The sequence below is a fragment of the Phacochoerus africanus genome, chromosome 11 (assembly GCF_016906955.1).
Source record: "Phacochoerus africanus isolate WHEZ1 chromosome 11, ROS_Pafr_v1, whole genome shotgun sequence".
NCBI lineage: Eukaryota > Metazoa > Chordata > Mammalia > Artiodactyla > Suidae > Phacochoerus > Phacochoerus africanus.
In genome coordinates, this window is record NC_062554.1 from 113084591 (window position 1) to 113112210 (window position 27620).

General features: G+C 44.6%; 1 protein-coding gene and 1 pseudogene across 4 annotated transcripts in view; one reads left to right on the plus strand and one right to left on the minus strand.

The window, feature by feature from the left end:
* Nucleotides 1-203: 203 nt before the first annotated feature.
* LOC125112179 (annexin A2-like) lies at nucleotides 204-27335 on the minus strand (annotated as a pseudogene).
* Nucleotides 26587-27620, plus strand: part of ADORA1 (adenosine A1 receptor) — a 37485-nt gene continuing 36451 nt past the window's right edge. For 2 of the 4 annotated variants that reach the window (XM_047752911.1, XM_047752913.1), the window contains exon 1: nucleotides 26587-26811. The gene's annotated coding sequence lies outside the window, so the exon portion shown is untranslated. Of the gene's footprint in view, nucleotides 26812-27135; nucleotides 27354-27620 lie in introns of those variants that run through there. The other 2 variants (XM_047752912.1, XM_047752914.1) reach the window with 2 other exon arrangements.

The window sequence follows — 27620 nt, forward strand, 5'->3', positions numbered from 1 at the left end:
AGGCAACTAAAATAAGGTTAGGACCAGGAAGAGCAATCCTGGGCCTCACAGGGATGGGCACAAGGGGGCTGTTAATGGGAAGCTGACCTTTTTGGAACTGTTAGATGGAAGCATAGGAGTACCAATTCTGGACACTCATGCTGTCTCAGGCTTCAGTCAGCCCCATCCCCAGGTACAGCAGCACAGCAGTCACTCTTGATGTCTTACTGAATGTAGCAGTACAGCAACTTGTGATTGTGGAAGATCATGATTCTAACCAGGACCTTATCATGAGTTCCCTTGCCCTTCATACAGCAAAATACATTGGTTTGTGAATGAATACATGAGCACATTGGACAAAGTTCAGGAAAGCATTTTCCAGATCTCCTTTGACTTCTTTGTTGATGCTCTCTAACATGTCATAACTCTTATACTTTTCAATTACTTTCTGGAGGTGACATACACCCCACTTGGTCATGATGCTGATCTACTTGAGAATTCCTCTCCTCTTCTCTTTAGTATCATAGAGACCCCCAGCATGTTGGGGATATACATAATCAATGACAGAGCCAACATCTCCTCACCATATGTGTTGGAAACAATGTCCTTTTCCAAATTAGTTATGCACATTTTCTTGTAGACTCTACTAAATAATTCGCTATAGTTCCTGGTTGGTCCTTGAGCAGATGATCTCCATGAGGGAATCCAGCTTGGAAGCATAATGCTGAGCAGGTGTTTTCAATAGGCCCCAAATCACTTTCTCCAGATAGCTGGACAAGGCTGACTTCAGTGCTAATGCAAGTGCCTTTTTGGTCCTCCTCCAATGAGCAATATCTTGTTCATTGTCACATTTGGTCAAAATGTTGACAATGGTAACCTCATCCACACCTTTTGTCCCGATGCTTATTTCACTGTTAAAAGCATTCTACTCATCATTGAAGATATATGCTTTGAGGGTGTAGCATGATCACCTGCCAGTTTGGATTTGCACAGCATTTCATGAACAGTATACGTTTTGACAGAAGCCGTGTCAGGCACCAAGAGCTATGAGCATCCCCATATGTGAAATTTTTTTTTTTAATTTTAGACATCCTGAAAGTTTCACTAGGATGTATTATAGGTGTGGATTAAACTGATTGTGATTAGTTGGGCTTCCCAATTCAGTAGACTATTGTTGCTATCAATTCTGTTCTAGAAATTTTCAGCCATTAACTCTTCAAATATTGCTTCTGCCCCTTCTTTGTCTCATGTCTTTTAGAATTCCAATTCCATATTTCTTTCCTACTTCCTATCTCTTTGTCTCTCTGAACTGAATTCCACATACAGGACACATACAGACTTACAGTGAGGAGATGGAAGAAGATATTACATGCAAATGGAAATCAAAGGAAAGCAGGAGTAGCAATACTCATATCAGACAAAATAGACTTTAAAATAAATAAAATCACAAGAGATAAGAAGGACAATACATAATGATCAAAGGATCAATCCAATAAGATGTAACAGTTGTAAATATATACACACCTAACATAAGAGTGCTTCAATATATCAGACAACTGCTGACAGCCATATAAGGAGAAATCGACAGCAACACAATAATAGTGGGGGACTTTAGCACCCCACTTACCCAAGGGATAGATCATCCAGACAGAGAATCAGCAAGGAAACACAGGCCTTAAATGACACCCTAGACCAGATAGATATAACGGATATTTATAGAACTTTCCATCTCAAAACAGCAGAATATACATTCTTAAGTGCATATGAAACATTCTCCAGGATAGATCACATCTTGGGCCACAGATCAAGCCTTGGTAAATTTTAACAAGGTGAAATTATCCCATGCATTTTCTTCGGCCCCAATGTTGAGACTAGAAATAAACTACAAGAAAAAAACAACAAAGAACACAAACTCATGGAAGCTAAACAATATACTACAGAACAACCAAAGGATCATTGAGGAAATCAGAAGATACTTAGAAACAAATGACAACAAAGATACAACAACCCAAAACCTATGGGACACAGCAAAAGCAGTTCTGAGAGGGAAGTTTATAGCAATACAATCATCTCAGGAAAGAAGAAAAAGCTCAAATAAACAATCTAACCTTACACCTGGATTTTTAATTTTATTTTTTTTTTGTTTTGGTTTGGGTTTTTGTTTGTTTGTTTGTTTTGGTTTTAGTTTTATTACTCAATGAATTTATTACATTTATAGTTGTGCAGTGATCATCACGATCCATTTTTATAGGATTTCCATCCCACAACCCCAGCGCATCCCCCCACCCCCTGAAATTTTGAGACCATAAGTTTTTCAAAGTCTGTGAGTCAGTATCTGTTCTGCAAAGAAGTTCATTGCGTCCTTTTTTCAGATTCAACATGTCAGTGAAAGCATTTGATGTTGGTGTCTCATTGTATGACTGACTTCACTTAGCATGATAATTTCTGGGTCCATCCATGTTGCTAAAAATGCCAGTATTTCATTCCTTTCAATGGCTGAGTAATAATCATTTAATCATTTAACTTAATAATCCTTTAATCATTTTACTTAATTCATTTTTAGAAATTTTATTTTTCTTCATATCTGCATAATATATTCCCTTGCTTTATATGCATATTTTAATTTTCTTCTTTCATTTTATTGTTAATACTTATATGTTTACTCAGATGAGTCTAAAATAGAAACTTTGCAGGCATGATTCTGCTACCTCAGGATTTCTCAGTGTTAGCACTATTGATATCTTGTAGGAGGCTGTCCTGCATATTGGAGGATGTTTGATGGCATCCCTGGCCTTTGAACACTAGATGCCAATATCACACCTATGCCCCTGCCACTTGTGACTACCAAAAATGTCTCCTGAAGGGCAAAATTGCCCTGGGTTGTGAACTACCGTATCCTCTGTTTTCTCCCCTATGGGGCCTCACTCTTGGTGTCTTGTTTCCTTATGTTTGTGATATATGTATTATAAGCTCATGTTTCTTAAACCTATATCTGCGGGGATTCTCTGATGCCTAGATTGAAAATGTCTTTCTCCAGAACTGTTTTCTATTTGCCACTGCCAGGCACCTGAGGGCACTGCCAGTTCAGGATCACAAAAAATAAACATTCGGCTTTAGATTTTTTGAGCCACCATAGGGTGAATTTGGAGCAGCAAATCTGCTAAAGGGCTAGCTTGATAGTTATTAATTCTCAAGAGAGAAAGTTTTTCTCTCTTCTATTCAGTTAAAGGTTTGAGGCAGGTGGGGAGGGCACAGATTTATTTTGACCTCACCCTTGTAATGAATTGTAGCCTTTGGATTCCAAGTTTATGGGTTTATACTGGGAGTGTGGTCTTCTATTGAACTCTTTTCCTTTGACAAGTCCTTCATGCCTTGCAAGATTTGTGAAAATCGAAACATAAAATGCTGACGTTAGTACAGCTTGGGTTTTTGAATGATTTTAAGGCTTCTAAATTTACCTGAAATTCTGTCCCGATCTATTGGTGCATTTAAAAAGATGTTTTAATTATTTTGTCCAGTATTTTTGGTTTTCGTTAGTAAGAGGATCAATCACTAAACTATTATTCTATACCTCAGTACCTAAAGTTCATACTTTTAAAAAACTTTTAAAAATGGATATCAATAGTGAAGCTGGCTGAACAGATTTATGGATTTTTAACAACACAAAAGCAGTACAGAAGCAGTTAGATTAACAGATACAAAAGTGTATTCTTGGAGTTCCCTTCATGGCACAGCGGAAATGAATCTGACTAGTACTCATGAGGATACAGGTTCAATGACCCCTAGCTTCGCTCAGTGGATTGAGGATCCGGCATTGCCATGAGCTGTGGTATAGATCACAGACACGGCTTGGATCTGGCGTTGCTATGGCTGTGGCAAAGGTCAGCGGCTACAGGTCCGATTCAACCCCTAGCCTGGGAACATCCATATGCCATGGGTGCGGCCCTAAAAAGACCAAAAAAAAAAACCTCTTATAGGTCCATGCTAGATGTGGATTGGTTGTGAGAGCATTGATGAAGTCCATGGGGATAGGTATTTAACAAATGGAGTTGTGGTGACTGCTCCCAAAGGGCACATCTCAACATAGGCTCCAGGTTTACTCACTAGTGACAGTTCTAAGCACGGCTCTCAGTGTTTTCATGCGAAAAAGGAAAAGGACTCATGCACTGCTCAAAGTTAGACCATGTAGTAGAATATGTTTAGGTTCTGGAATTTATCCAGTGCTTTTTAAAATTCTAGGAAAATTGAGTCTTCTTGGTGGGTGTAATTCACTTTCATCATAATCAGTTCCTTGGAAACAAAGCCCTGCTGATAGGGCTGATGCTTGGTGACTTAGATGCATCCTCAAGTTTACTTAGAGTGGTTAAGAGCCCTGAAGTCAGACTGCCAGGGTTGGAGTCCAGGCTTCCTCACTTAAAAGTCTGTCTTCTTAACCTCACTGTCTCTGTTTTAGTATCTGTGAAATGAGAATAATGCTAGAAACTACCCCACAGGCTATTTATAGAACTTTCCATCGCAAAGCAGCAGAATATACATTCTTAAGTGCATATGAAACATTCTCCAGGATAGATCACATCTTGGGCCACAGATCAAGCCTTGGTAAATTTTAACAAGTTGAAATTATCCCATGCATTTTTTTGTAGTGAGCCTTGAAAGAATTAGTACATGTAAAACACCAAGCCTAGTGCCTGGAACATGTAAGCATAGAGATGTTCATTGCAAAAGGGTAAAAAAATATATATATATTAAACTTAAAGCAAGACTTATCAAAATCTGAGAATGTCTCCTAAAAATATGACTTTAGGAGTTCCTGTTGTGGCTCAGTGGTAACAAACCCGACTAGTATCCATGACGATGTGGGTTCGTCCCTAGCCTTGCTTAGTGGGTTAAGGATCCAGCGTTGCCGTGAGCTGTGGTGTAGGACACAGATGTGGCTTGGATCCCTCGTTGCTGTGGCTATGGTGTTGTCTGGCAGTTGGAGCTCTGACTTGCCCCCTAGCCTGGGAACTTCCATATGCCACAGGTCTAGCCCTAAAAAGACCAAAAAAAAAAAAAAAGTGACTTTATGTCATCAAATAGCACTGAATTTCTTTACTGTTGGTGATTTGTCATGCTCAGAGCAGTGAAGCAATAAGAGATGAAAGGAGGTTCCAGTGGTCAGTCACTTAGTCCACATGTTTAGCTTCAGCTCAGCATGACTACTTCCTCCATCCAATGCATCAGCAGTGTTTCACTTTCAAGATTAGAGTGTTTATAAGGCTTGTAACATCTAGAAGACATGAACTGCCTAAAGTCTGATGAATTGGGTCCCTCAAAGCCTTTTAATTCCTGATGGTGGAGAAGCAGTTCAGTAAATCTTTTCGGCAAGTTTCCATGACTTCACTACCCAACAGCATCGACATAATGTCTCTGTACTCTGCTTCATCTTCTTCCAAAATTTCAGTAAACCTACAATAATGAAAACACAAGAAAAAAGAAAATTCATAACTTTGGTGCCATGAGTATGATTTGCAAAGTTCAAGGTACATATTCTTCAAACAAATGATGCAATGCAGATGCCTTTTGATGGGAATAAACTGCCGAGAAGCCTCTGCCCCATCTATTCTTTTCTTTGTGGGCGCCCCATCTCCCAACAGTGAGCTCAGTTTTTGCATGTTTATATCCACACCCTCTTTGACAACCTCTTCTTGGGAAGCTGAGGTCTAGTTCTGTCAAAAGTGTCTGGACTAGAGGGGCCACAGGTCCCCACACCCCCGGTCTTATGGAAAGAGGCAGCATGTTAAATATGAATCTTGCTTTAAGTTTCTGCACTTTTTGCTTGTTTTCTTTATTCAAGTTAACATTTATTGGGTACTTACTATGTGCCAGGAACTATTTTAGGTGCTTTCCATGGAATTCATCCAGTCGGGTAAGCAGCAGGCTCCCTAAGCCTAAGCCACAAGTGGTCTTTCTCAATGAGGTGAGGGCAAAGAAAGGGTGAGAGACCCAAATCGCAAGGACCATCTGCCTCAGGACATGACCTTACCCTGTGCGCCTGCCTCAGCCATGGCCCCACTCTCCACTGAACATTAGAGGCAAACACTAGAAGTCATCCTAGATGTCTCCTCCCTCCCTCCCTGTATCCCATTTATTCCTACTTTCTCAAGGCCTCTCCCTCACTGGCTTCTCTGTCATAGCACTTTTCACAGTGATCAGCTGTCTCCCTGTCCACCTCCTCCTCTTAAGACAGACACTGTCTTTGATCGCTGACTACTCAATGCCATAGCAGGTCCTCAAAAGCTGTTTGCTGAATAAATTAATGAATGAAGTTTCTATTATTTCTATGTAAGAATTTCTTGAGTTAATCCTTCTACCCATACCCCATTAATTGCCCCAGTTTAGGGTCTGACTCCTTCTTACCAGAACTCTTAAAATAGCCTCCTAACTTATGTTCTTTCTCTCCACTTTGCCCTACTGCCACCCACTTTCCTCACTGCCTCAATGGTCATCTCTCTAAAGCACAAATTAGAATGTGCTATTGCTCTGATTAAACCCTTTAATGCATCTCATTACCATACTAAATGGTAGTGTATGTGAGGGGTGTGTGCGTGTGTTTAGGCCCCAAGTGCCTTTGCACGTGTGCCTTCTGCCTAGGATGCTACCCCCTTTTTTCTGCCTGACAATCTCCTGCCCGTCCTTTGAAATCCAGCTCAAACGTCCCTTGCTCTTGAAGCTTTCTGGGACCCTAAAGCCTCCTCCTACAGAAGATTAGACCTCCATTTGAGCATTTGTTGACGGGCTATAATTGTTTGCTCATACATCTATGCTCCCATCTTTCTCTAAAAAGAAGACTCTGCGTTGCTTAAAATCCTGAGCTTGGTTCTCTAACTCCTTGATAGCCTTTAAAAAATACTGAAGGGAAGAGGGTGGGAGGTGAACATTTTCTGTGTACAGTGAAAACTGTTTTCAATCTGAAGAGCCTGTGTCAACACTGTATCTGACATGGCTGCTAAAGATGGTGCAGTCCTCAAAACATGGACTTTACTCCAATCCCTCTTCTCATCTCTCTTTTCCCCTCTCATTTCTTCTGTCATGCCCTCTCTTCTTTTTCTTTTTTTTCTTTTTATTCATTTTCCTTTCCTTCCTTCTTTCTATTGCTATTCACCTTTAATATTAATCAGATGTTGCACAAAACAATATTATGACAATGTTTATGGAAGTAAGCAATAATAATAGGATACCCACAATCCTGCTACTACACAAATCAAATTGTTTTGTCTGTATTCCCTTCCCATTTTTGTATGTCCACATCCTTTTGCATTGTTGTTATTGTAATGTAGTCTTAATTTTGTAGTCTGCTTTTTAACTTAATATCAGAAACATTTTTCATGCTCCTACATAGTCTCCATAATTACCATTTTAATGACTGCATAATATTCTGGTGAATGAATATGCCAAATTTTACTTAACTGTTTCTTTTCTGCTAGGCACTTCCAGTTTGTCCCCATTGCAGAAATCTTTGTCATATACATGTTCTTTTACATCTTTCTCTTTCTTGCTCTTTCCTGTTGACTTTCCTTCTCGCTCTACTCTCCTCACTCTCTCTTGCTCTCCTTCTACCTCCTTGGCTGTGCTCCATTTCCTAGAGCAGTAATTTGCCCCCAACTGGGTGTAGAAATCATCTTAGTGGGACCCAGGATTTTTTTTTAAATTACTAAAAATTTGTAACAAAGGGCTCCTAAGGACACTTTTACTATTTTTATACCCTTAATACAGTAGACATGATAAATGTTCCCATTCATAGGAGGTAGGAGCACAAGACTAGGCCGGACCTGGTTGGGAAAGGCTCAAGCATGTGACAAGACACAATGTTTACAATGGGGGGAAATGACAGAACTTGAATATCAATAAAGAGATGGCTAAATAAACCATGATGTGTCTAGGAATATCATACAGCATTTAAAGAGACTGTTGTCAATCTACATGCACCAACTTAGACTTCAGTGAATTTAGTTGCAAAATATTTATAGTTTACAACTTACGTAAAAAATAACAGCAAAACCCAAACCCGCATGATAGAATTATATATTTTCTATAGATACATCATGGAAATATATAGACACGATGGTAACAGTGGTCACCTCTGTGTATAGGGGAAGGGTCTAGATTTAGGGGACTGATCAAAGGGAATTTGAGCCTGAACTGCAGCGGTTTCCTTTTTTAAATCAAGGAAAGTGTACTCACATATTGTTTGTATAACAAAAAATTAATTTAAAAAATGTTGCCATTGTGTGTCTTTCTGTTTACATTGTGAATTGACCAGCCCCTGATTCAGGAGCTGGCCCCGAATAAATGAAATGTAATAGGAGAATGTGATTCAATATGCAAATGGCCTTTGGGGAAGAGTGGACTTTTTGCTTTTCTCCACACTACATTGTGGGTTGTTGTTGCTGGTGAGTCTAGGTCAGGGAATAAGCAAGCCTGCTCTTCCAGGAGAGGAGGGTTCCCCTAACTCACACTCTTCCTCTCAGCCAGTCCTCCCCACCCCAGGCCTGGCAGGTGGAAGTTGGGTGTTTTGAAGTTTAGTCTCTTGCACTGGGTTCTGGATGAAGGACAACAGATGAGGCCACACAGCCCTGCTGCCCAGACCAAGGGGAACAGGTGGAGGCTCTGGGGCCAGAGTGTGAATGGTGGCGATTCATGAGTGGTACAGGCAGGCGGAGTGCCCAGCTCAGGGCCAGTGACAGCTGGGCTGCACATGGGTTGGGGAGGGAGCAGGGGCATGGGGTGGGGGGGATGGGCTTAGCCATGGGGGAAGAGGCATGAGAGGGCAGAGGACAAGGGCGGGAAAGAGGGGGAGCTCCTCCTGTCCAACGCCCAGGGTGGAGCAGGCTTGAGGTCAGAGGTCCCAGGCTGACCTGAAAGGCTTGGGAAGCTGCAGGGTAAATGGACACAGTGAGAGAGAAGAGTATTCCTTATCTTCCCCTTCACCCTCCTCCCCCATCCTCAGCTGTCCTCTACCTAGCCCTAAACCCAAGGCATTTGGGCCATTCCAGCAGCTGTGCCAGTCCTTTGGCTGGGTCAGGGCCCGGGCGGGGGCGGAGGGGGGGAGCAGCTGCCACCCCTCCCCTTGCAGACAAGGGGTAGGAGCACAGGGAGGTAACCAGGTTGGGGATATCCATCCCAAGCACATGACAGGGCACTCCACGCTTTTTTGTCCAGAATGTCTACCTGCCTACTATACCCTTCACCTCATTCCTCTTAAGTAATAGAGTAGGAAAGGTAAAAGAACTATGAAAATCATAATTTTTATTAACATTTACTGAACACTCATTATATACACAAGGCTTTTGATTTTATATCACTGAGCCTTCCCAACAGCCCGTTATGAAAGTAAAGCCCATTTTATAGGTGAGAAAAATGAGGCTTCTTGGTTAAGTAATGTGCTCAAAGTCAGACACTAAGAAGGGACAGAAGTGAGATTTGATGCCAAATTTGTTTGACACTGCAGGCCAATCTCATAACCCTTGAGGAGGATTAAATTAACAAAATATCCATCAGAGAGCCAGCAATTCCACATTCCCAGAAGGAACGAGGTAGGATAGGTCTAAGTTAGTCTTTCTCACTCTCAGAGCTGAGAGCTGCTGGATGTGGTGGGATGGAAAGAAAAGGAAGCTGGAAAATCTTTTTCTCTTTTCTCTAGAGATTTCTCTACCCATCCCTTTGGGCTGACTTAGAAGACTTTGCCTGGGAAAAAAAGGGAATAAAGTACTTTGGATTGGGCATCAGGAAGGCAGTCTCTGCATTCCCCCCACCCCTCCCTGCCATGGCCTCTTTAGGGGAGATGGGCAAAGCCTGGAGCCCACAGGTCTGGTCCATTCTGCCCCGGAATATCCCACCTAAAGCCTTTCACAGTGTACCCGGGGGTCACCCTAACCTTGAGCCTCCTCTCAGCCTCTGGAACCTAGCACAGAGAGGGCGCAAGGAGGGCGCCTGAGTTGGGGCCGGCCCTTCCCAGCTCCTCGCCCCACACCCAGGCTTCCGGCGGCCAGCAGAGGGACCCTGAGCCCCAGGCAACAGCCCTGAGCTCAGCGGCTTCTTCTGGCTCTGGATCCCCTCTCAGCAGATTCACACACCTCACTGAACTGCACTTCCTTCGCCAGCCATGCTGTGAGAATTAAATGAGTTCTAAAAAACGATAAAGCATTGCTAGACTTTCTTCTTTCTGTGCTCTTTTCCTATATTATTCTGAAAGTTCAGCATTTGGTCAATGTTTCTTGAGCTCTACCATGGACTAGGAGTGATTTTAAGGCCCAACTGGAATCCCTCTAACCCTTGGGCCGGGGAGAGCGGTTGAAATAGAAAAGTCCAGCAGGAGTTCCTGTCGTGGCACCGCGGAAATGAATCCAACTAGGAGCCATGAGGTTGAGGGTTTGACCCCTGGCCTTGCTTAATAGTGGGTTAAGAATCCAGCGTTGCTGTGAGCTGTGGTCACAGACTCGGCTTGTATATGGTGTTGCTGTGGCTATGGTGTAGGCTGGAAGCTGTAGCTCCAATTAGACCCCTAGCCTGGGAACCTCCGCATGCTGCGGGTGCGGCCCCAAAAAGACAAAAAGAAAAAAGAAAAGTCCAGCACCTAGAGGCTCCTCTGTGTCTCCCACCCCATCTGAACAGCCAAGTAGAGTGGATGCCTCTTAGGTATAGGTGGACACCTCTGGCAAGCTCCTGTGTATTCTCCTGTCCTGAAATTTGGGACTCTGGCATGGGCTCATGGAGAGGCTGGGGAGACCAGGCCATGGGCTACTTCTCCATCCTAACTTCAGAGTCTTTTCACATTCCCAGCACTCTTTGGTGACAGGGTCTCAGGTTTAGGGCAGAGGAGCAAGGCAGATGTGAATGAAATATTAGGTTGTGCTTAAGGTCAGGGATTTAGGGCCAGGGTAAGACTGGAGCTAAGATAAGGAGCTGAGGTCAGAAAAAGGTCTCCTGTCCATTCTTCTCCCAGATTTCTTTCCCAGGAATGATGTCTCCTTGGCGTTATGTGGTATCTAGTGTTTTGACTCTTGGCTTCCATCTCTACTGAGCAGGACTTCAGTCAGACAAATTACTGTAAAAACCTGTGTGTGGTGGGCTCTCTGACAGGCCTCCAGGGGCCTCAGGGGTCCCGTCGGAGGAGAGGGGACATTCCACTGGTTCTCTTTACACCTCACTCCTTCCAAGAAGATTCTGCTTCAATCTAAGCCCTTATCCCAGGATACAGTCCACAGAGCACCCAAGAGTGATGAGGGGATTGTTCACGTCATGTTGCTTTTCTAAGTCCATGCGTTCAGCTCCCTTGAGTAGACTGCAGACTCTCTGAGAGGGCCTCATTGTGCTCTCGTGGAAAGAACCCTGGACTGGGAATCAGAGGCCTGAGTTCATATTTCAGCTTGAGCATTCGGTGCTTTTAGGCCTTCCTCAGAGCCTCAGTGTTTTCATCTGTTAAAGGGAATCATAATAGCTCCCCAACCAGGCAGCATAATGATATATGAAATAAATATAAGAAAGGGTCAGGCTCATGATTCTACTTTTCCAAGACAAATGAAAATATAGGTTCACACAAAAGCTTGTGTATGAATGATGACAACAGCGTTATTCATAATAGTCAAAGTGGAAACAACCCAAATGTACATCAACTGAAGAACGGATAAAGAAAATGTGGGATATCTGCAGAACAGAATATAATGCAGCCATAAAAAGGAATGAAATACTGACCCATGGTTACAATATAGATGAACATAGAAAACATTATGCTAAGTGAAAAAGCCAGTAACAAAGGACCATGTATTGTTTGATTCCATTTATATGAAATGTCCAGAACAGGAAAACCACAGAGACCAGAAGGAGATTGGCATTTGCCTAGAGCTGGGTAGGTGTGGGGAGGGGCTTGGGAAATGACTGCTAATGGGTGTAAGGTCTTTGAGGGGATGAGAAAAATGTTCTAAAGTTAAATTATGGTAACAGTTGCACAATCCTGTAAATATACTAAAAACTGTTGAGTTGTATACTTTATATGGGAGTTATGTATATTATATCTCAATAAAGCTGTTAAAAAAATTTAACTGGTTCTGAATTTAATCTGGCAACTCTGCTTTTATCCATCTTTCGCTCTTTCCCCCAGTTCATCAAGCCCTCTTTTCCCTCTCAGAGCATAGAAGGTAGTGGGCATATTTCTTTCTTCAGGGCAAGGACACTTTGATGAGTGAGAAGGAATAAGGGTGGCATCGAGGAATCTACCAGCAGAAATCACTTCACCTCCATTTTCCCTTCTGCCCACCAAGGGAAGGGGGAGCAGAAAATCCTTGCCTCGAACCCTTAGAGGTGATATTTGAGTTCAGGAAGATGGGCGTGAATATTTTGGCCAGGATAGGGTGGGCTGTGCAGGGAAGTCTCCTGAGTCTATTACATGGTCGTGTTGACTCCAGGTAAGTGATGGGGTGGCAAGCAGACTCCCCAGAGTCACCTCTTTGGCTGCTGTCAGGGCCAGAGAAGCCAAGAAATTCATAGCAAGTGCCCTGTGGGCTGGTCATGGATGGGGGCTGGGCCATGGCCCAGATGAAGAGGAGCTGATGCCAGGAGAAGGCTGATTCTTTAATTGATGTACAACATAGAAGGGCAAACTGTTGGCCTCCTGTCAAATGGGAACGGAGGTTAGAGGGGGTTGTGGAGGGACATCAGGGGAGAGACTGAATTGAGGCAGAAGGCCTGGGAGCCTCCCCTCAAGATTCAGTGGGGGCAGGGAAGAGGGGCTTGGAGCACTCATACTTCCAGGTCTCTGAGCATCCAGAACTCTGTGCCCAGCCAGCCATCATTAACCACTTAGGACCTGGACAGATGGAGTCTTTTCTCAGTCTCTCTTCCCCCTTATTTATCTCCTTCTTGCCACTGCTTCCCTCTCTCAGGTTGTGAGCATGTTCAGAGTGCCTCATCTAAAACTAACACCTTTTTGACAGCCTCCCCCCACCTTATTTATTTATTTAGCTACACCCCCCATATGTGGAAATTCCTGGGCCAGAGCACAGCAGTGACTCGAGCCACTGCAGTGACAATGCTGGATCCTTAACCCACTCTGCCACAAGGGAACTTCTGACCCCACTCTCTTGCAGCTCACAGTCCATCTTTTATTTTTCTCCCCGCCAAGCTCTTTTAAAGCTTCATCTGCTCTGACGCCCCCACCTTTTCCTGTCTGCTCCAGCATTAACCTGTGGGATGGTGCTTCTACCTCCCCTCCTCCCCCTTCTTGTTAGCAAATCTTACCACTTCCCCCTCAAATCACTCACAGCTGCTCTCCAGCCCTGAACCCCTCAGCACCCTTCTTCCTAAAACACCTGCTAACTTGCTCTCCACTCTGGCTGCTCTCCCTTCCAGGTGCTGTGAGCACAGCTTCTTCCCAACTTCTCTTCTCCATCCTCTTCCTGAGTGATCTCATCTCTCCCAGACCTCAACTGAGATGACCCAGGTGGAGTTCCAGTCATGCCCTTGGCCATTTCCACAAGCCTGCTGGACCCTGCACCTGGATGTCCCCATAGGCAGGCACATCCCATCAGTCTGTCTAGGAGTGGACTTTCTATCCTTCCCAGTCCCCACAACCAGCTTCTTCTGCTCCCCATCTTCTTAATGGGCATCAGCATTTCCCCAGGAGCCCAAACTTGAGATCCAAGAGTTCTCTTTGCCTCTCCATTCTCCCTGGCTGTTCTGTTTGACTTGCCAAGAATTCCCAGAGACCTATGTGACATCTATCTCCCTTGTTCCTCTTCTCTAATCCCACTGCTTCCTCTTATGTTTGGGTTATTTGACCAAGACTGCTGCTACTTCTGATAGGTCTCCCTGCTTTTACCTTCTCCTTCCTCCAGTGTGCTCTGCACAGAGTCACAGAATTATCTTTCCAAAGTCTCTTTCAGATCCTTCAGTCTCCTGCTTAAACATCTACAAAGGCTTCCCATCACCAGTAAGGTAGACCACGATAGCTGTTTAGTGATTTACAATCTGAAAAGCACTTTCAAATAAATAAAATAAGTAATGTGATTATCCCTCTTTTACAGATAGGAGAACTGAGGCTCAGAGAGATGCAGTAAATTGTTGGGATTCACCCAGGGCTGAAGGGTGGTGCACTGAGGCCTTCCGGCTTTAATTGAGTGCACTGCCCATTCTGGTCTTCTCTGCCTCCTGTGGGAAGCCTCTAGAAATGCAGCCCCTCATTATCACCAGATGCCCAGTGAGGTCAGTGCTCTTGACAAGCCCCTGATCTTGCCCAAAACATGCCTCTCCTACTCAGTCTGTTTGTTCTTGCTGTCTGCCCAGCCCTTCTGCACAAAAACTAGGCATCTTGCTGCTCCTCCAAGGTTGCTTCTGGCCCTTGCTGGCTCCACTGCTCTCTCTTGTCAGTGGCACCTGGAACACACCCCAGAGCAGACCTGACACTCTAGCTCCATGCTTTGAGCTCTTGGAAGTCCCCTTAAAATAATGCCATCCTCATAGGAGGTCCTTAATAAATATCAGTTGAGCAAGTAAATGCACAGATGGGGCTGCTGGAGCGTCTCCTCCTCCAGAAACCCCTTGCAGACAATTGGTTCACTGGTTTTGATTGGAACACCCCAACCCTCACTTACACCTCTCTGAGTAAAACCCATCACATCTGGGTCAGTCTCAGCTCTGCCACAAGGCTTTCCTTTAACTCCCCTCAGCCTGGTTTCCTCATCTACGATCAGGGACTAATTATACCTGCTTTGCAACTTCCCAGGGGTGTGGTGAGCATTAAATGGGATGCTGCATGTGAGGCATAATGTGTGTTTGTGTAAATGCCAAGCTGCAGTGCAGCTGTGAGGAGCCTTTATTATTGTAGAGACAAGTGTCCACCTGATGCTGGTCTCTCTGGGTGTGTTCCCAGCCTGCCTCCCTCCCCATTGAGATGGGGAGAGTACGGAAGCCACGACCCTCACTTCACCAAGTCCTGAGTTTGAAGGGCTGGCACTTGAGGTATTCCCCTAGCACAGCTCACCTTCGGACGTCTCCCTGGGCACCAGGTTCTGCCCCTGACTCAGGGTTAGAACAAGTTTATTGCCTTTCTGGGACTCAGTTTCCCTATCTATACAGTGGACAGTGGAGTTGAAGCTCAGATTTTCAAGTTTTTTTAAAGCCACATGGCTAATAAAATCTCATGTTTCAGGAAAATCCTATACCAGAAACCCATATGTAATATATATCAAAACAGCTAAAGCAAGGGCAGCTCTATGAGCCCCTAAAACCCGACCCTCCTTCCCAGCCTCTGCAGACTCCTCTGCCAAGCCCTGTGGGGTTCTCAGTTTACAGCATCAAAATCCCCGAGTTAGAGGGTTGCCAGCCATCCTTCTGCCACTGGCAGGAACTCTTTTCTGTCCCTGCTGAAATTCAACAACAATAAATAGGAAAAGCCTGCCCCATCCTCACGGGAGAGACTGTACATTAAGGTTATTTATGCCTTTGGTTCCCTACCTGCCTGGGAGATTTTCTTATCTCTCTTACCTCCAGTGCTCAGCTCGCTGTCGATACAACAAAGGGGGTTCAATAAATGTTTGTTGAATAGAATAAGTGAATGGATGAATGAGCGAATGAGCAATGAGTTTAAGAGGGAAATGGAAGTGACCTTTTCACTTGAGGATTTAGAAACAGTTCCATGCTATCTGGAGGGGTTTGAATTAACTGTCCCCGACCTGCCCTGCACCTCCTGTCCTCACAAACACACAGACACACGGGGAATACTCAGCCTGTGTCCATGTTCCTTCCCACAGACTCAGCCTCTCCCCCATAGGAGCCTAGGGTCCTGGAGAAGATGGAGGGGAGGAGGGAGGGAGAAGGAGGCAGGGAGACCTAGATTCCAGATCTGGAGGGGGGAGGGTAGAGGAAAAGAGGAGAGGGAGGGAACTTCAGGGAAGCCACTGCAGAGGCAGAAGTGGCCAGGAAGTGGGCCCCCATCCAGAAATCTTTTCCTTCCAACCTGCCTGTCCTTGCCCAGCCCTGCTCCTCCTCCTCCTCCTCGTACACATGCTGCTCAGAACAATGCTGAAAAATAAGACAAGGACCAAAATAACCTCCTGCTGTTGGGAAGAGGAGAATCCTGTAACCTCATCTACTCCCTCCCCCCACTGGAACTGAGCCAAACCTTGACACACCCCTTCCCTGCTGGTGTCCTGAGAGGTGAGAGGGATGGCTTGAGCCTCCCTGGATGGGCCCCTTCCTAACTTGGGTGTCTAGCTCAGTTTGGAGAACTCCAGAAAGGAGGAAGTGCAGGGCTGCCCCTCAGGAGTGCTTCCACCTCAGCGCCCCTGCTCTCCTGTTCACCCCTGCCCCAGTGCAGAGACTGCAGGTGTGAGGGGCCAGTGTAGAAGGCCAGGACAGGGGCTTTGGAAGGACAGAAGCAGGACAAGAGGTAAAGGGGTAGGGGGCTGAGGACCAGTTCCTGGGAGTCTTTAGACTCAGTGTGATGTGATCTTGCCTGCAGAGTCACATGCCAAATAGAAGCCTTTCATTGGGTACATTTAAGGACACCCAAGCCTAGTACCTATGGGACTTTAGCATGACTGGCTGCACAAAGCAGATTCCTGAATTTTTCATCCCCTCCTCTTTCCACCCCTACTACTCCACCAGCATGGTGCTGCCTACTTGCCTTGTTGATAAAATACCTGTGCTAGGAGTTCCCACTGTGGCTCAGTGGTAATGAACCCAACTAGTATCCATGAGGAAGCAGGTTCCATCCCTGGCTCCACTCAATGTGTTAAGGATCCCACGTTGCCATGGCTGTGGTGAAGGCCAGCAACTACAGCTCCCATTCGACCCCTAGCCTGGGATGCTGTGGGTGCAGCCCTAAAAAAAAAAAAAAAATCTGGCCTAGACCCTCCATAATTCAGCTCATTAAGCCCCCATAACCATGCTATGGAGTGGTAGCCCTAGTCCAGTTTTATGAATGAGGTAACCAAGCCTAAGTTGTACAAGGCAGGTGAAAGCATGGAGGGTCACGTGTCTGCAGAGTGTAAGTGAACCCTGGCCATGGAGTGAGTCACCTAGTCAGAGAGTTTTCAGCTCAGTGTAAATTCCAGGCAGCTTGGCTCCGCCTGTTCAGCCCATACCTCCTCACATCCTCTCTTGTCCACTATAGACCTCTGATCTCCCTTTCTTCTCCTACCACAAACCTCCCCTCCTCTCAGCCCTAGAATCTGCTCTAGATGAAACAGTCCAGACTTAGAAGGTTTCTAGGTGGAAAAGTCCAGGAGCCATGGGTTCCATCTCCATCTTGGCATCTTTTCCACCTTGGAACAGATTTACTGGCTGTCAGAGCTGGATAGGATGATAGATCTCAATTGTCTGAGAGGACTGACAGATGAACTGAAGCCAGGAGAGGAAAAGTAACTTGCTTGGGCCATGTGGCCAGTGAGTGGCAGAATAGGGTCTAGCAGCCAGCATCTGGCTCTTCTGATCTTCATCAAGAGCAACATTCACTGCACCAAATGGCCCTGCTGCCTGGGGGCACCGGGTTCTCCTTCACCACCCCACCCTCTCCCACCCAGAAGCCTCTGAGGAGAGGATTGCTTTTCCCAGAGCTGCTTTCCAGGACAGACTCTGACTGGATCAGCTTTGTTCTCCAAGGCCAGTCTAATCCCCCAGGAGGCCTGACCCTGGAAACAGGCAGGGGTGGAGGGATGGAGGAAAGAAGGAAAGGAAGAGAGGAGGGAAAGGGGGCTTTGATTTATTTTACCCAGAACTGAGGAACAAACAAATTACCTGCAGGTATTATGCAAATGAAGTGAGAAGAATTGGGATGGGAATGCTTGGGGGAAAGGGGACAGAGAGCTCAGTTGCCCTCCCAGGACTGAAGATGCTTCTGAAGTATAGATAGACTTCTGGGTCTTTGCAGGTTTTTCTGACAGCCAGATGAGTGAAAATTAGAATCCGAGTGGAAGTTAAGAGAAAGCCTTGAACCAAAAGAATTCGGGTCAAGGAAAGGGCTGAGAGGCAGGGGCATGGACTCAAAGACTTGTATGTTCACATGGCACTGGGAGTAAGCATATCTGCAGGATGCTATTGGGAGAGTGGAGGAAATCTAGAGAGGTAGTGGAAGGGATGGGGGGAAGGGGCGTTGACATGTCCCAGTTCCTCCAGCCAGGCTCTTTGGAAAGATCGCGGTTTTGCTATCTGAGGGATGGATTCCTAGCTCCCCCAGAAAGAAGAAATGGAAATTATCTTTCCCCATGCTGGGCTTCCTCCTTCCCCAGGAAGATTCAACCCACGCTTACCCTCATTACCCCAGCTCCTCAGGTTCCAGCCCCAACCTAGACCTCACCGTGATTCAGCACAGACCCCCAACAGAAGCCATGTGCTCACCCTTGTGGACTGAAAAAAATGTTATGTGAGAGTTGTGAGTTAAGTTTTGTTTGAGCCAAAATGAGGACTCTAGCCCAGGAGGCAGCCCTCAGATAGCTCCGAAGAATATATACGTGATTTTTGTGAAGGGGGACACATGCAGTTAAGCATACATTTTAGCAGAGGCTTGCAGCTGGTCATGAGTAGGTTGCTACTAGTCACGAGGAGCAGATGTCTCTATTAATGATTTTAGTTCTTTTCTAGGTATGAAAAGATGCCAGAAATTGGGCACATAAAATCTTCTCCTGAAAATATCTATCTGAAGGCCTATTCTGCCCTGATCTCCTGTGTTGAAGGTCAGTGACTACAACTAGTGGCTGGTGACCTAATCTTTGTAAAGGCAAATAGCAAGTGACGATTTTTAGTTGGCAGGGTCCTCTCATGTTCATAAATTCAACCATGTTTTGGGAGACATTTTATGACCATTTCATGCCACAGTGCTAGGAATGTTCATTCCTAGGTCAGGTGAGGATTTCATTAATAAGCCACTCAGTGGGCTCTTACAGGACTAGACCATATTGACAGTAACCAAAGTCTCTGGACCACCTGTCATACTAGCCTGTTACAGTCCAGGAGACGATTCCCTACCGTTGCTTCTTTCCGTGTTTAGATTTACACTATTACAATCGTTGATCTCATATAGAACTATAAATCTGGTCAACTGCTTCAAGCCACCTAGTCATCATTTTATCAGAGGCTCAGTCATACATTTGGTATGAGCAAGAAACAACAATTTTGTAACGAAGCCAAAATACAAATAGTATAGCTAGTGGTATTAGTAAAAGTATTAGTAAAAATTCATGCCAAGAACTTCCATTACGTGTGGCCTGGTATATCCCCAGTGACTTAGTCTATTTCGAACCAATTCTTATCTTTAAGGGAAATCCTGAGGGGGAGGCAGTTTATGTGTTTTTTATTTGTTTGTTTCTTTTGCTTTTTAGGGCCACACCTACAGCATATAGAAGTTCCCCTGGCTAGGGGTTGAATCGGAGCTGCAGCTGCTGGCCTATGTCACAGCCATAGCAATGCGGGATCCTTAACCCACTGAGCGAGGCCAGGGATTGAACCCATGTCCTCGTGGATACTAATCAGGTTCATTACTACTGAGCCACCACAGGAACTGCATATCTATTGGTATTTTTCATAGGGCACTCAGACCAGTTTCCCGGTGTTATTAGGCTGAATATCCTGAGTATGTTTTAGTTGTTCCCAACTTAAGGGGGGGCCCTTAAAAATTAAAAGATCATAGCCTGGTGTTAGTTATATAAATCCATCCCACAATTAAGGAGGTTATATTTCTTGGCTGAAGTTGTACTTGTTGCTCTGACTGAGCTTAATTAACTTTAGAAGGAAATTCATATTTATGACCAGGATCAGAGCAGGTATCATTAATTGAACAGGTGAGGGGATCCTGCCTAGTAATATCAATAGTGGCCTTAACAGAACTATAATTTCTGTCTTCTAGGATATATTTTCTAAGGGCCTTCCAATTAGAGCCTTGGAATAGAAAAAATTCACCAAGGTAACCCAGAACTACTGGGTATTGGTGATTGACTGTAAACCTAACGATTGGGTTAATTTTAACTTTGCGTAAGATTGTGATATACATTTGGTTCACAAGCAAAGGTTTGAGAAGTTATCAAAGCAATTGGTTTACAGGCCTGGTCCAGTATCTTGGGTCAGCTGTCTCCTTCAGATACCATCTTATTCTTATCCTGGTCTGGTAGTTTCTCCTCTGTTTGAGCATTGTTTTAAGGGATCCTTAAACAATGTACTGTTGAGGTCAGCAGTACTCTCAATAGGTCAGACCAGTGCAGAGGCCCTTTCTAAGAGGAAATACTAATCCAAGCATCAGTTCTCTTCACTTTTGCTGTGCATGAGCTAGTTAAAGAGTACCTGATAAAGGTCCTACCATCTAGGTTGGAGATAGTCCTTTAAATTATGTTTTTTTGCAGCATGCATGCATGCTCCTCTGGTTGCAGGTCATGGCGCATCTGATCTTCATCCAAAGACAGATTACTGAGATAAGCATCCCAAACAAACTTAGTGTTCTTTTAATAATTCAGTTTAACTTTATAATAATGTAACAGCAAGGAGCTATCGGGAAAGAGATTTTTAGGCAGTAAATATAGACCTCAACTAACAAAACAAGAATTTAATGTCTACTGAAACATAATCTTTTTCTCTCTAAAATTACTCTCATTTCTACCAAATATAGTCAAATTAAGGCTAATTTGTTTGCAAAATAAGTCTAGTTTCAATAAACTTGGTCTGATGATTTACATAAGTGTAAATACAGGCTTTTTAAAAAATTGCCTGAAACTTATTATAGGAATCTCAGATTAAATTTTTTAATGCATTCTCAAGGCCAGGGAAGCCACGCCAAAGGCTTGTCACAAATTTTGCCTATAATATATATAGATTCAGGTGAATTCTTCTGTTTTCAAGGTCTCCAAATTACCTTAGGATTCCTCCATCTATTAGGGGGTAGCCTTCTTAATTTATCTGACAGAGCTGCTGAGAACCTAAGATTTTCCAGTCTCTGAAGGGATCAGGTAGAGAAATGATAAGTATCTCAATACTGCTTACAAAGTTATGACTTACCAAATTTCTGTAAGTCATAATTCACTTGAAGGGAGGGGTTTCCTTATATTTGGAAGCAGATTAAAGGCCAGTAATGTTTCAGACAGAAACCATAAAATTATAGCCATATTCACCTGTTCACTCAGTCCTATGTAACTAGTCTTTTTTAACAGTTTTATGAAGCTATCAAATTTTCCATAAGAATTCTTTAATTTCTTAACCAGTTCAGCAGTGTGATCTGAAAGTTATCAGAAACCATATACTTGTCAAAAAGTCCTTGCTATGAGTCTCCTAGAGGAGGAAGCACTTTTGCAAAGACATCGGAGTAAAGCAATAACTGTCTATGGATGACAAAAGACTTAAGGCACGCTGAGGACCTGATTACATTGCAATTGACAAGGAAACTTGGTTCCTGCTGTGACACAACATTTTAAGATAATAATTAGAATTATGACTGATGACATTTTTCCAGGATGATGCCATATTTTTAGAAATTCCATATAATCCAGAATGTCTACATTAAAAACATTTACCTATACAATATAACCAAAGATTCATTACTCATTTGACAAGGCTTCCCATGTTATTTACATACCAAATGAACCTAATTAGTTTAATATCTCTCTTTGGGATGTTTCGTGGGCCCCTTCGAAGCATCCTAAAGTTAGCTAGAGTTCAAAGGAATTTCATTAGGATTTGATTTGGGAAGTTCGTCAAAAAATATCAAAACCATTTTAAAACAGTCAAATAGGATCATAAGTCACTATAAAACAATGCTTATTCACTTAACCAAAGTGACAGTAAAAGACTTCAAAGGCAGAATAGATCACTTGAAAGGTAAAGAAACTTAAAATCTGTTATCAAAAGCAGATCAACAGTTTAAGAAAACTTTGCCCAGAAAAGGGAGAGAAAAATGAAATTCGTTTTGTATCAGCTTACATTTAAAATTTATTTACTCAGCTAAATTTATTCTAAACTTAGCCAACCCTGACCATGCCTCAGACTCTTTTCTCAGGGTTCTTTTTCCACAAACCTTTCATCACTTTCTGTATCCATATTAGTTTGTCCTGTATTTTTATTTTTTTATTTTATTTATTTATTTATTTTTTTGGTGGGTTTTTTTTTTTTTTTTTTGCTATTTCTTGGGCCGCTCCCGCAGCATATGGAGGTTCCCAGGCTAGGGGTCCAATCAGAGCTGTAGCCACCGGCCTACGCCAGAGCCACAGCAATGTGGGATCCAAGCCGCGTCTGCAACCTACACCACAGCTCACGGCAACGCCGGATCGTCAACCCACTGAGCAAGGGCAGGGACCGAACCCGCAACCTCATGGTTCCTAGTCGGATTCGTTAACCACTGCGCCACGACGGGAACTCGGTCCTGTATTTTTAACTATTCAGAAATTAGCAGCTCTAGAACAAAATTACTTTCTTTTCCCTTAACGAAATGTAATTCCATCCCTCATACCCTCTTTTATTGAAAACACACATTCTTTCTTACTGTATACTGAAACGTTTCCTTTATTATTTCTAGTAGCTTTAATGACATATTTAAATTAGAATCGTCAACTCTTAACAACCTTAATTTTTGGTCAAACTAAGAAAGGAATTATGAATTATCTTTTACATTATCATTCTGTAGGTTGGCAAATATAAATATCAATAATAATTTCTAAAAATGTGCTTTTTTTATTAAAAAAAATCTCAGTGACACCAAACATATTTATTAATACTCCTCAATACCTTTTGTTTCTCTGTAAGACGAAGTCAGTGTTCAGTAATGGATGTTTCAGCATCTTATTTTATTTGGGAATGACCTGGCTATTCAATAAACTTCCGTCATTTCACTTAATTTAGCACAACTCTAAAATTTTAAGTTACCAAATATCTGGAGAGGTTGTTTTTAAGTAGGCATTCTTAAAATATAATTATTCCTAAAGAGTTTACCCAAAAGCTCTTATCTCATTTATATTTAATTTACTTGTAAAAGTTTCATCATGCCAAGTTATTTTTCTTGCTGACAGATTTGCAACAGATATAATAAAATCTTATTTGACTCGTATTAAACTTAGGTACAATGAAAGTATTAGATGTAATGTTGATGACTCTAAATACGTGTCTATATTAATTAAATCAACAAACTTGAATACCAAGGATTCATTTAATACTGAATATTTCCCAGTTCACATGAACCTGAATTCATTCTGGCCAGTTTCCTTTTATGTTTCTGAAAATTTATATAAGAACTTAATTTCTTTAAGTCAATTAAGTAGAACTAATGCCATCTAAAGGTATAGACATATATGCACACACAGCCATATAGATAGATACAACCAGAGGATGCATAGCTTCCTTTTAGACTTCGGTCAAGTATTATAATATAAAGCTCATTGGATTATAACAGAAAAGTTAATTTTAAAAGATACCCCCAACACCACCACCATTTTTTTCTCAATCCCAGGAATTAGAGATGATCTAGATAAGACAAGTGTTCCTAAGAGCCCTGGTCTCAAGGCTCAGGGAGACAAAAGTAAGTTCTTCTAGAAAGGATTTGTTTTCTCAGGGTCAGGATTCTGAAAAGATTTTATAAATCCAGCTTTCTCTAACAACTTTATATCTAATCAAAGAGCCCATATTGGCCATTTTCAGGGCAGAATTGTCCTTTCATTTTCAATTAGGTGAGTACTTGTATTACAAGTTTTGTATGAATCTGAACCTGGCTGGGATGTTAGAGGATGGCTTTCTGATGCTCTTCATTTTCTGTTTGAGATACTCTATTCCCGTTTGAAAGTTGAATATGTCAGGGATAAAATTTTCTAATGAATTGAGTGGTGGGCCAGGGTGCTGCTTGAGTGCTTAACTCCTCTAGGCACCAACCTAGAGTCAGTTCAGCCCTCATGGCTTGGTTCTCCATTTGGTGACTTAAGACGACCAAGAGTACTCAGATCACCAAATGGCCAATTCTTTTTTTTTTTTTTTTTTTTTAATGGACACACTGGAGGCATATGGAAGTTCCCAGGCTAGGGGTCAAATCAGAGCTGCAGCTGCCGGCCTACATTACAGCCACAGCAACATGGGATCTGAGCTGTGTCTTTGAACTACACCATAGCTCATGCCAACGGCAGATCCTTAACCCACTGAGAAAGGCCAGGGATGGAACCCATATCCCCATGGATACTAATTTGGGTTTGTTTCCACTGAGCCACAGCAGGAACTCCCCAAATGGCCAATTCTTATGTAAGATCCCTGGATGAGAAGGTCTTTTAATTAATGAGTGGTTTCCCTATGGAACCTCTGCACAGTATGAAGACGCTGCTTCCACCACTTCCTTAAATTTCTTGGTTGGGAGTTCCCGTCGTGGCGCAGCGATTAACGAATCCGACTAGGAACCATGAGGTTGCGGGTTCGGTCCCTGCCCTTGCTCAGTGGGTTAACGATCCGGCGTTGCCGTGAGCTGTGGTGTAGGTTGCAGACACGGCTCAGATCCCGCGTTGCTGTGGCTCTGGCGTAGGCCGGTGGCTACAGCTCTGATTGGACCCCTAGCCTGGGAACCTCCATATGCTGCGGGAGCGGCCCAAGAAATAGCAACAACAACAACAACAACAATAACAACAACAACAACAACAAAAATTTCTTGGTTGCCTGAAAAAGCCATAAGTGACCAGGGGAAGTCATGTCCTTCTTCTTCAGAGCAAAGCTCTCATATAATATCTTCAGTTTTATCCCAACAAATTCTGTTACAGCAGCTGAACTGAGGAAAGGCGTCAGATCAGCTTCTTACCTGACTAACTACTCAGCCCAGACTGCTAAGTGTTCCAGGGTTTTTCAACCAGCACCCCCTCCCCTAGTATTTTTCAACTGAGTGGCCAGTTACCAGTTACACATCACCAAGTAAAACTCAGGATCACCAACTAGTATGGGAGATCCAAGAACCAGGAGAGACTCATCCAATTTGGACTCTCTGAGGAGGCAGATTGGTACAAGGGCCCTCTGCTGGTACCAAACCCTCGTTTCTTGCTGAATTCAGGAAGGAGAGAAGTCTGCTCTGGATCCCTTTGCTGGTCACCAAAACGGTTGAGTGGGAAAAAATGCACAACAGGAGAGTTGTGAATTAAGTTTTAGTTGGAGCAAAATGAGGATTCTAGACCAGGAGACAGCCTCTCAGATAGCTCTTAGGAGTTGCTCCAAAAGGCCAGCGGTTTTTGGGGGTGGGGGGACACAGAGGTCTGAATGTATGTGATTTTGGTAAAGGGAGAATACAAGCAATCGAGTACACATTTTGACAGAGGGTTGCTACTAGTCATGAGAAGCAAATATCTCCATTAATGGTTATAGTGCTTTTTTAGATTTGGGAAAGATGCAAGAAATTGGGCACATAAAATCTTCTCCTGAAAATATCTGATGATCTGAGGGCCTGTTCTGACAGTTTTTCCCAGAGCACAGAGTGCCTCATTCCTGATCTTTTCCTTTAACTCCTGTATTGAAGGTCAGTAACTACTGTGACTTGTGACAGACGGCAAGTGACAGATTTGTTGGCATCCTCCTCTCAGCAGAACTCCTCTCTTCACATCTTGAAACCCAACAAGAGTGTAGTGACCGCAGAGGCTGGGATATGGCCAGGTAGCACTGGGGTCCCCCAGCCTGAATCCTTTGCCCTCCCAGGGCCCTTTCCCAATATCCATGAACTAGAATTTCTCAGGTCGGGATCTTTGTAGGGCACCTAGTCTGAGTGAGCATCTGCCCTGGGGTGGTCCTTAAGCAGTACCAGTGGCCCACCTAAACTAAAACTTCGTCAGGAGACAGCCAAGAGAGGGATCAGGATGGCACACAGTGGGGAGAGCACAGTGTTGGGAGTCAGGAACCTGATTTCTTACTCTGATCCTGCTAGGATTTGCTGTGGGAACTTGAAAAAGTCCTTTCCTTCTTCGTGTCTGCTTCTTTATCAGTAGCATTAGGAAGTTGGAATGGATACCTTATGGCTTAAGTTCTGTGCTATGAAGAGAGGGAAGGAGGAAAGAAAAGGGGCACAAGCGGAAGTGACATTATTGGAGATGACCTTGAGAAGGTGGGTCACTTCTCTGAGCCTCAGTGCCCTCATCTGTAAAATGGAAATTGCTGATAGACTGAAAGGCGGTTCCGAAAGAGGAGAAAGGAATGTCATGACTCAGGAAAGAGCCTGCAAAGCAGTGTATGCAGGAAGGATGTTCGCTCCTAAGAACATGCAGGGGCTGATTTTAAGGGAAGGCAGGATTTCAGGATTCAGGGGTGGGGGAGGTGCTAGGGCTTCCAACTGACTGGGGGGGTGGGGAGAGTGGAAAAGGGGAACATCCAGGAGTTTTGCAGGTGAGATGCCTTGCTTTGACCAGTGGAGGGATCACGGAATCCAGGCCCGAGCTCCTGGGAATCCCACATTTGAGAAAGGAGAGAGCGATCCCAGGAAGGCTGCACCGCTGCCCACTCCTGAGAACGGATTCACACATCAGAAGCTTCGAAAAGCTCACATTTTTTTTTCCAGTTTTTCTCACCCAGAATCACTGCCTTTGTTTAGAGGAGGGGATGGAGGAGGAGACAGAGCCAGGAGGGAGGGGCCCGCGGGTGCCGCCGCTGCCGCCTCCGCCCCCTCAGGGTGTGCGGAGCCGGATTGCCACTCAGCTCCCGCGCCAGGGGCGACGGAAGCGCCTGGTGCCGGGGTCCAGTCGCATCCAGCTACCATCCCTCAGGACCTGACAGGCTGGCCGTGGATTCTCCAGGCATCCCCGGAGCCAACAGCTGCCGAAGGCGTCGAGGTGGGAGGGCGCTTGAACAGAACCGTCCAAGCCCTGCCAGTTTTAGTGGCCTTGGGTAAGTCTCAGTTCGCCTCCTGGGCATTCCCAGTGGGGATGCAGGAAAGGGCTGAAAGAGGCGATTAGAATGCCCCCTTGGAGCAGGGTGTGTGCAAGGGTGCCTGGCAGTGCTGGACCGGGACCGGGGTGTGCTAGGAAGCAGGCACCAGCAGCATCTCAGGTGGGTGGGTGCAGGGCTTGTGCGCGCGGCAAGCTGGGGAAAGGGGACGCCGCGCCCTAGCCTGCTGCTGGCCTCAGTCCTCCAGACCCACGTCTGCGAGCCCCGTCCCAGGTGCGAAACAGGGGCGCTACCTCTTTAAAAGCGTCCGGGCTGAGCCTCTGCCGCACCATGTGATTGCCTGAAAGGCCGGGCTGGGAGCGCTGCGGCGGGAGCCTGGAGGACGGTGAGCTGCCTTGTGGTGTCCGGAGCCCAGCCCTGCCTGGCGGGGCCGCGAGCCCTGGGCGGCACCAGGTGCCCGGAAGTTTGGGCACCGCCTCTGGAACTCCTTGGCCACCAGCAGACAGGATGGGAGCTCCCTGCATCCTGTTCTGTGGGCATGGGTAGGCAGAGCCAAGCATGGGGGACCCCTGTGGGGTGTGTGTGTGCTAGGAACTGCCTCACACCTGATAAAAAAGCCAGTGGAGGAGTGAGTGCTGCTATTTTAAGTTGTTGAATGGATCCTCTGGGGATGATTAGGGGAGGGAACAAAGATTAGGCAGAGAAAGTGTTAGGGTACCCCACCAGGCTGGGCAGGCACTGGATGTGCCAAGTGGGGTACACCCCAAAGGGCAGCTGGAGTTCCATAGCTGCCTGGGTTCCCCTCCCCC